Source organism: Pteropus alecto, unplaced genomic scaffold, assembly GCF_000325575.1.
Source record: "Pteropus alecto unplaced genomic scaffold, ASM32557v1 scaffold479, whole genome shotgun sequence".
NCBI classification, from domain to species: Eukaryota; Metazoa; Chordata; class Mammalia; order Chiroptera; family Pteropodidae; genus Pteropus; species Pteropus alecto.
This window is the reverse complement of record NW_006492031.1, coordinates 770,252-780,282: the sequence shown is the minus strand read 5'-3', so window position 1 is coordinate 780,282 and position 10,031 is coordinate 770,252. Positions and strand designations below refer to the sequence as shown.

At 37.1% G+C, this 10,031-nt stretch overlaps 1 protein-coding gene across 2 annotated transcripts in view; it reads right to left on the bottom strand.

Annotated features, from left to right (window-relative positions):
* The window catches only part of SC5D (sterol-C5-desaturase), a 17,687-nt gene extending 12,746 nt beyond the window's left edge, over positions 1-4,941 (bottom strand). Inside the window, exon 1 of one of the 2 annotated variants that reach the window (XM_006925245.3) lies at positions 4,796-4,941. The gene's annotated coding sequence lies outside the window, so the exon portion shown is untranslated. Of the gene's footprint in view, positions 1-4,536; positions 4,724-4,795 lie in introns of those variants that run through there. The other variant, XM_006925246.3, reaches the window with a different exon arrangement.
* Positions 4,942-10,031: the final 5,090 nt, after the last annotated feature.

Here is a 10,031-nt window from a genome sequence, read left to right as displayed (position 1 = left end):
ATGGGGGAAAAAAGAGAGTGTGTGTGTGTGTGTGTGTGTGTGTGTGTGTGTGTGTGTGTGTGATGCACTAACATGTTGAATGGCATTATGGGCTAAATGATACCCGCCCTAGATTTATACGTTGAAGTTCTGACCCCCAGTAACTCAGAATGCAACTGTCTTTAGACATAGGCCTTAAAAGAGGTAATTAAGGGAAAATAAGACTGTTAGGGTGGGACCTAATCCAGTATGACTGGTATTCTAATAATAAGAGGAGATTAGGACACAGACAGGTAGAGAGGTAAGACCATGTGAAGATGAAGGGAGAAGGCAGCCATCGATACCAGGCCTGGGAAGAAATCAACCCTGCTGACACCTTGATTTTGGACTTGTAAGAAAGTAAATTTCTGTTATTTAAGCCAACTAGCCTGTGTTATTTTGTTATAGCAACACTAGCAAATTAATACAAATGGCTATTGAATTTCTTCACAGACAGGATAACTGAATAAGGAAAGCTCAGCCAAAGGGTAAGTCACAAGTTGAGAGCTTGGAATTCCTTTTTTTCTCTAAGAATGTTCTCTTTCTAGAATATGCACTTGTGCCCCTCAAGATGTCCTAGGATGTCAACCATATTTATATGCTGTTTTATTCATCATAGTGTTGCAGGGGGAGCTATATATGAGACCAGCTGGTACATTATTCTTACATTCCTCATATTTTGCTATCAACCTAATGTGTTTAATAAAATAGTTTTTTCTTTTATTTTTGTCTTTTATACTAAAATGTTCAAAAAAATGGATAATTTTTTATCAGACTTAGATAGTATACTTCAAATGGTCTGATTTAAATTTAGGCCACATAGGGAAGTGAACCTGAGGGAAAGGGACCTCAAATAGCTAGATAGAGATCCTTCAGTACAATGAGATAGATGTGTGAATATTGAGACATATCAAATGTAATGTCTCAATGTACAGAAAAAAATAACAATGATTTAAAATACTAGACAAAATATGATATAATGATCCCACTGACAGACATTCTGAATTATAAGCATTGGTTTTTCTGTCAATCTATGTTTCATATAGGCAAAGGACTTTGTTTACAGTGAATGATATGCCTGAGTAATGTATGAATAGATTATTATATTCTATCTTCTATATGGTTGCAGATAGTGCTTTATATAAATCTTACATTTTATCTAGATTTTTGCAAATATTACAAAAGCCCTGATTTCCTGTATCTTTTATTTAACAATTTGACCTATCTTTTGAAAAAAAATTTTTTCAGTAGGCAATGACCCTCTATGCCTTGGAGGATAGTGGAGTTCATTGTTTTGTACTATGACTGTGATCACAGCAGGTAATTGTGTAAAGGGATATGGTTGTGTAGGATAGTGTAAAAAGGACCAGATGGAGAAATAGTGGACAAAATACAAGAGTAGTGCAGAAGTAGCATAATACAATTGTCAATGTTTTTTTTTACCCATGAATTTCTTTACTCTCTAACTAATAATTTGTTTTGATACTAAATCTATACAAGACCTCTCAAAAGGTCCAGAGTTAAGTACTATGACATTTTCCCGTTGATGCTGAGATATGAGAAATTTAAAATCCTTTTGTGATTTCTATATTTTTTTTCTTGGATTCTGGGAACCTAAGAAAGGTCAGCCCAAGAAATTGTTAATAAAGCACTTGCAATCGACGAGGCAGTGTAATCAGCTCTCTTGGAAATAGCTGGTAATTCACATCTCAGTAAGCTTCAGAAAAAGGTTTAAGTGACTTCCTTGTAATAGAATGGCTGGGATCAATTATAACCTGGTAGATTCTGAGTTTGAAGAGAGATATGGAAACCTTTGGTTTTAATTCAATTTAACTCAACCTTTCTAGATATAAACAAGAGAAATTATTTTTAAAAAAAGTCTTTTATGGAAAGAAAGAAGTCTAATGGAGGCATTTTCTAAAATCAGGATATATTTAAATCAGTGAAGCTACATTGAAATAACAATAACAAAATACTTATTGAGCTTTTTTTGTGCTTCATGATCCAACCGCATTTTCAATCCAGTTTCACCATGACATATCTGAAGCTAGGGATATAATTTTTTAAAATAACTTTATGGAATATAATTGACATGGAGTAAGCTGCATATACATGACTAGTATAATTTAATAAGTTTTGACATATGTCATATGATCCATATAACAATCACTGCAATCAAAATAATGAACATATCCATTATCCTGCAAATGTTCTCTGGTGCTCCTTTAAAATCTCTTCTGAAATAAATATAAAAGTAAAAGGTACATATCTAGCGACCTGCCCTATAAAAATTTGTTGAAGCGGTGACTCACGAGGTGGTTGCTTCCTTTAATTTAAATCCCCTAGGAAGGACTTCAATGGCACGTTGATTTTATAATAGCTGCCCAAACACAGGAGGGCCTAAGTATGTCCTAATACAATCAAAGTCCCTCACTCATCTACTGCAGGGGAGACAGCATTCCACTCGTAGGAAGACCACTCATACATATCAAAAAAAATGATATTTATGTAAAAGAATTCGTGGCTTTTCTATAAGTCATGGAACTGTGGGCATGTGAAATTCAACCTGTTTTAAGTGTTTTTAGAATTTTGGTTTCATTTCATTCTATTATTTGAATGTAGTAAACAGATATCCATGGACATATTGCTGTAATTTCTAACATCTACCATATAATTCTCTGAAATCAATAATGTGACTGCAAAACTGCCATTCAATTTTGAAGTTTATATTCAAACCCACATCTGTAAACTGGTGATAACATGTCTATATTATAGAATGTTGTTAGGATTTAGAGACTTAAGTACATACATAGTCTTTTGGCACCATCTGACACATGGAAGTTAGTCAATAAATAGGAGCTATTATTATTACTGTTATGAGTGTCAAAGCTGAGTCAAAAACCTTAACTAAGGTGCCATTTGATTTTTCTTTGAAAAATTAATTTACTGCTAATTGATAATTGGTAATAATAATAGGTAATTAATATTTGCTATACATGAAGAACTGTAAATATTAACTCATTTAACCCTTTCAAGAAACCCAGGAGTTAGGAGTTATATTATTCTTATTTTACAGATGAAGAAGCTGGGCACAGAATATTCAAGTAACTTGCCCAGGGCTATCAAGTAAATAAATGCTGGAGCTGGGATTCAAACACATGCAGTCTGGTTGCAAAGTCCATTGACTTTAACCAAGTTTCACTGCCTTTTCGTCATTACCTCAACTGTTCAGCTTTTTCGTTTTTTAAATTCTCAGTGACTCTACAACTTGTATAATTTTAAGGGACTGAACTTAGGGACTCCGCAGATCCTAAGTACCCCTGCCTTCTTTAGAAGTTTATATTAAATAATATTTTACCTTTGCAAAAACAAAACTTTTCTTAAAATACAGTTATCAATAAAACACAATTATGCTTAGAATGACTGAGTCTACAATTACCTTTTTGCTTTACCTTAAAAGTATAGATAATAGCTAACATTTATTAAGAACCAAGTATTATTTAAAGCATTTTTATGTATTATGTTGCTTAATTTTCATAACCCTCTGAGGTAGGTACTTCTATAATCCCCTTTTTATAGATGGGAAACTGAGGTCAGGAGTATCTAACTTGTTCAGTAAAAGTAACAATAACAAGTAACAGCTGGGATGTATATTCCTGAGCCTGTTCTCTTAGCTACTACATTGTATTTCTCAAGATATTATGCATGCAGATAAGAAATTCAGTATCCCATGTTAATTACAGTACATAATGAATGGAAAAGCACTCTTTAAAGATCAAGAGTCTTGTACTTATTATCTGAAGAAGAAAAAGGGAAGGAAGGTGCTATAAAGACACATAACCTACCAGGTTTTGGCTAAAAATACCCAGCTACCACGAACTTCCCAATTTGGACACTTTATCTACGGAGGTAATTTTTTCTTCTCCTATATATACCACCTCTAAATTTACTCTGCTATTACACAGAGATGCTAGTAGAAATAATTTTTCCTTTTACAGTGCTAAAGTAATAGATCATTTCCCTTCCATTTTAGTCTTCTCAAACCAGGGATTGTTGTCCCCTCCCCCCCCATACACCCCTAATTACTTTGCAGTAACTGTGGCTCACACTGCAATGGTCAAGATGTCACAGATAACAACTAGTTAGTTCTTCAGCCTAATTCCTTTGCTCCTTAAAAACAAACAAGAAAGAAAAAATCCTCCAAGAACAGACGGAAATTCATCGCAAAGCAAAACATTCGTGTTCAGTGGACAGACTTCTCTTGGATAAGAGATCTGCAACAGTAAATAAAAAATATTTCATTTTCTTCACGCCCATTCATGCGTTATTTTTATTTTTATTTTTCCATGTCCAGGCCTCCTCGGCGCTCTGAAATACTTCTTTAGCTAAGCAGAGGCCCCTAACCAGAGGTCTGTCCACAACCTTTCTTCCTCTAGCGCAGACCAGCGTGCGTCCCCTGCGCACTGTACTAGCCCTATCGCAGCTTTTGCAACCTGTGTTTTCAGGATGCCCACCTACCTGTCAGTCTCTGCTAGTGGTCAGTGAAGGAGTCCTAAGGTCAGTTTCACCCTTACACTCCCAGCGCCTACCCAGTGCCTGGCATCTAGGAGGCATTCAAAAACCGCCTGCGGCACGTTGGAAAAAAGAGCCCAACGTACTCTCAACTTCCCCATCTCGGCCCCATCTTCCTGTTTCTCTCCATCCCCTCTTCTGTCTCCCCTCTCCCGTCCTGCTCGCGTGTATTCTGCTTCCTTCCCCGCCCTCCTGCGGTCCCTACCTAGTGACGGTCTGCCGCCGATCCAGTTGCTGCCGCGTCCCAAAATGCCAGAGCTTCCGGACCGCCGGGGTCAGCTAGCGGGCTCTGCCTGGAGGGGCGGAGCCAGCCCTCATGCTCCGAGCTGCCTGTGTTGCCAACCAATCATGAGCCCGCGGAATAAGCTGATATGACGGCGGATCGCGCGACTTGGCTGAGCGCAGCCCTCTGAGGTCACGTGGGCGCCGCGCGCTGCCGCCCCGCTGTTCCTCCTGCTGGAAGAAAGGGCGGGAACCTGAGTGAGGTGCTGAGATGGCTGAGGATTAGGTTTTTTGGGATTTTTTTGGGGGGTTTTTTGGTTTTTTGGTTTTTTTTTTTTTTTTTTTTGCTTTTTAACTAGCCTGACGCCTGTAGCTCGAGTCTTGTGCAAAGCAGGTTTACTGTGTTTATGGAACCGTTCCTAAAAATGATGCTTTACCTTTAGAGAAAGAGATGGTATGTCCTTTGAGATGCATGTCGGAGGCATTTTCCCTCTCAAGTGAAGGAGGCTCAAATATCTGTCGGACAACTGCTACTATTTCTCAATCCGGAGTCTGCCCTTTTTATATAACATTGAATGGCCGGAATCTGGCTGAACTAGTTTATGTAGGTGTTTAAATGGCAGAAATCTTTTCATAGTACAAATAAAGCAAATATATGCAGACTAAACGGGAATATCTGTAGATTGCTAGAGGTTTGTTTTTGTGTGAGTGTGTGGATTTTTATTTTTGTGGTCGTTAGCTTTTTTAAACATGAGTTATGGTGGTCACACTTGTAAATCAACCTTCCTGGGATCCTCAGTGTAATGGTTCTCGAAGGTCAATCAGCCGGGTCAGCATCATCTGATAATTTACTGGAAATACAAATTCTTGGGCTCCAGGCACCCCAGACCTGCTGGATCAGAAACTGGGAGTGCCCCAGAAATCTGTGTTTTAACAAACACTGGAGTGATTCTAATGTTTAATAAAGTTTAAGAAACACTGCTCTAGTGAACTTATCAATCAGAAGAAAATCTAACTAGTCGTTTAATTTTGCTCCCTCCAGAGTGATAGAATAAAATACAAAAAAGTGGGAGATGACCGAGTTTGGGAAAAATCATTTTTATTTCCTTATAGAACCATCAGAAAGAAGTGCTACAATGTAAGGGGAGAGATTATTAGACTCCAATCATTAAAAATATCCTATATCAATATTGTTTTAAATATTTGTGGCTTGCCTCTGACTTTAATAAAAAAATCAACATATGACATTATATTAGTGTCAGGTATAAAAGACTTGATATTTGTATATACTGTGAAATTGCCTCCTATTCTAAATCACATTTTTTCTCCTTTCTTTCCTTTGTTATTGTTCTTATTTCAACCTTTAATTTTTTAGATTAAGATTTTTTATATTCATATCTGTATTCAGTAAATAGTTACAAAATGGCTGATAGGTGCCAGGCACTATTCTATGCACATAAGATATATTAGTGATCAAGAGAAATAAAGTCCTGCCTCTTGAAGCTTATATACTAGTGAGGAGACAGGAAACAAATAAATGTATGATGCAATGTCAGATAGTGATAAATGCTATGAAAAAAAAAAGAAAAAGAGAAAGGGCAAAGAGATTAAAATTGTTGGTAAGGGCTGTTTCTTTAGACTGCAATGTCAGAGTCAGCTTCTCTGAGGAGAGAACATATGACCTGAATAGAGAAAGGGCATTTCGTTTGCTTGGAAGATTATAAACTGAGATATAGAGTCTGAATGTTTTTGGTGAACTAGTGGGGCCACTGGCTCACAAACATTTATTTGCATGATTTTATCTTTTATCGGTAGTTTCCTTGAATGCATGTACGTATGTGACCAATGCCACTTTACAAAGCAGGCTGAACGCCAGTTCACTTAGTCCATATCACCTGAAGGGAATATTCTTGCATAGATAAATGGGCTCGTTAAGTTGTTTATTGCTTTGGATTATGTAGCTCTTAACAAACACGTGCCACATGGCTATAGGCTACCTGTGTTAGCATGTGCCACTTGGCTATATATAACAAGTCCCATCTTTGGGTATGGAAATCTACAGTCTTGCTGCTGCCCAAGACTCTGCTTCTGTTCATAGTTTCCTTGAGAACCTTGCTGTAATTCTGGAGTTGTCATCCTCTTTCTTTGGTCTCTCAGCTCCAGGAAGTTTTCCCAAGGAGACCCTCTCCAGATCTTTGGGATTCTCTCCTTATGTAGCTCTCTCCTCTTCTGTCCATGAACTCTAGCTGACTTGGTCTCTACATACTCTCAACTCTGTCTGATCAGTTCTGAGGAGTGCCTTAGTTCTTTGTCCCTGCCCTGCATCCAAGAAACTCTCAGGGCAGTGAACTGAAGCAATCTTTGGGCTCGTTCATTCGTTTCTCATTTCTCAGGTGACACTGTCTTTCATTGCCATATGTCCAATGTCTTGATAGCCATTCTTTGATATATTTTTGTTGTTGGTGGTGGTGATATTGTTGTTATTTTTGCAGGTAGGAGGGTAAATCTGGTCCCTCTTTTTTTTTATCTTAAAAGCAAAAATCAGAATTTATAGTCTAAGCACTTTCTTGTACCATCTTCTACAGCATCTAAAAAAGTGCATAAATTTTTCAAAAAATTTGTGGCCCTCCTGATTGCCATGCGTGGGACCATGATCCTATGTTACGAGTTTGTAGACGAAACTGATTCATTCCGTCAGATGGATTTCACTGCAACAGCAGAACATAGGTTCACTCATGTGCACATATGAGGCACACCATAAGTTTCCAAAAATAATTAAAGGAGACTTTTGTGAGACATACCAGTAAAGGAGCAATTAATATGTGACTTTTGAATCTTTAATATTGATGTATTTGTAAGCAGAATGGGATTAAAAGGATTGCTGAGTGGTGAAACTAACAATCCTTGCTGAAGTGTCTTTCAGAACAAGGATGTTCCTTGCAAGACTGACCACAAGAAGATGACACCTTGCTCCTATTGAAACCAGATAAGGATGCCTTAAAGAAACAAAGGTTGACCCTGCTTTATTGTAATACTAAATTCTCCTCCCCAGAAAGAGCTTATCCACCGTTTCCTATACATGTGATATATGATAAAGCATGACCCCTTACGATCCCTGTGGTAGAATGGCCCAGCCTCTACATCTGATGACCTGTCACTTTTGATAAATATGTATAACTAGTCCCAGTAAAGACAATTCCCTTGTGTATTCAGGGAGAGACACTGCTTTGGGAATGGTCTCTAGTGCTCTCCTTACTTGCTGCAAGTAATAAACTTTCTTTGCTTATATTTTATCTTTGTTGAGATTCATTGTACACACTCACCAAGAGATGGACCCCTTGCATTTGGTAACAAGTTATATCATCCATAACTATGAACTGGCAAGGCCTGAAGAAATTTGGGTTATAAGTAGAAAGTATGTACTAAATAGAATAGGAGCATAGAGAGGATATTGACTTACTCTAAGAGAGGCAAAAGCGGCTTTACAACTCAAGCTAAGACTTGAAGTTGAGAAAAAGGAGTTCACCAGTGTCAGACGATAGTTATGACTAGAAGGCAAAGGTCATTGCCTATGCAATGGGTGACAAAGTGAAAAAGTATAGCATGTCTGGAATGTGAAAGTCATACTATAAAGTTGAGAATCATAAACAAGACATAAGGAATACAGAGTAATGAATTGTTTCTATTTGTTAGAATTTTGTGAGACCTGGTATGAATTTCTCCATGGGATATAATTTACTTCGGCAAAGCTTCTGGGGATTCTACTAATCCAAGAGTACTCTAATTTAAATTCTCATTTTGAGGTTTTTAATATTACCCAGATAACAAGAATTTGGCTTGGAGGTTGGCTTTCAGTTCTGAATTCTTGTCAGTTATTTCCTTATTTGCTCAGCACAGATGTTTGAGTTTATTTATTTACTTGTGTAGTTCCCTGGGGCTTGGATGGGGGGGTGGGCATGGTGGAAATATTTTAGTGAAAAAGTTCATCTATATACCTAAGTCACCAAATAATCGGAAATAGAATATACCTAAGTCATCAAATAATTAGAAACAGAATGAAAATCTTCCTGATGGAAGAATCTAGTGTTTTATTTATTGACATCTTATCTGCTGAGAAACTATTTCCAAATCCATTTGCTTTATAAAATTTTGGGTAAAGAAAAGAACATAGAAATGGTTAATCTAAATGACAGAGAGCTAGACTTTTTCCAAACGTCTTTTATCTACTCATTCCTTTGCTTGTCCTCAATGGTCTTTAAATACCAAAGCTGAGTTTTAGTCTGGCCTCTAGTTTAGTGGTAAGAACAATAGTTTTGAAGACTTGGGTATAGTGCCAGTATTGCTATGTATAAAGTTTGTAACTTCCAGGACTTCACTTGTCTCCTCTGTAAAAATCAAACACTAATACATGCTATATTAGTTTTCTACAGCTGTGTAACAAAGTATCACAAACTGATGGCTTAAAACAATAGAAATTTATTGTCTTACAGTTCTGGAGGCTAAAGGTCCAAAATCGAGGTGCTGGCCATGTCATGCTCTCTCTGAAACCTTTAGGGAAAAATTCTTTCTTGCCTCTTGTTTCGGGTGATGGCCATCAATCCTTGGTGTTCCTTGGCCTGAAAATGCCTCACTCCAATCTTTTTTGCCTTTTGTCATTACATAGTATTCTCCCTGTGTGTTCAGATTTCCCTCTTAGTAAGGACATTGGTTATAAGGAATTAAAGCCTCTCCTAATTTCAGTATGACTTCATCTTAGCTTGATTACATCTGCAGAGATCCTATTTCTAAATAAGGTCACATTCTGAAGTACTGGGAGTTAGGACTCCAATATATCTTTTTGTGGAACTCAATTCAACTCATAATACCTATCTTCTAGGGTCACTCCCTTTTCTCTTTGTCAAAACACATCACACATATCATATACCTTAGTTATAGTACTTATTGCTGTTTTAAATAAGCTATTATTGATATATAGCATTCATACACATAAAAACATACAAGTCATAAATGTACATCTTGAAGAATGATCACAAAATTAACCCACACATGTTACTGTCACCCAGACAAAAAAGAGAACATTACCAGCACCCCAGGAAATGCTCATGCCCTCTTCTAGTCACTACCCTTTCTAACCAAAGGTCATCATTATTCAGATTTCTAATATCATAGATTTGTTTTGCCTGTTTTAGAACAATTTGTATTCTTTTGTCTATGTCGTT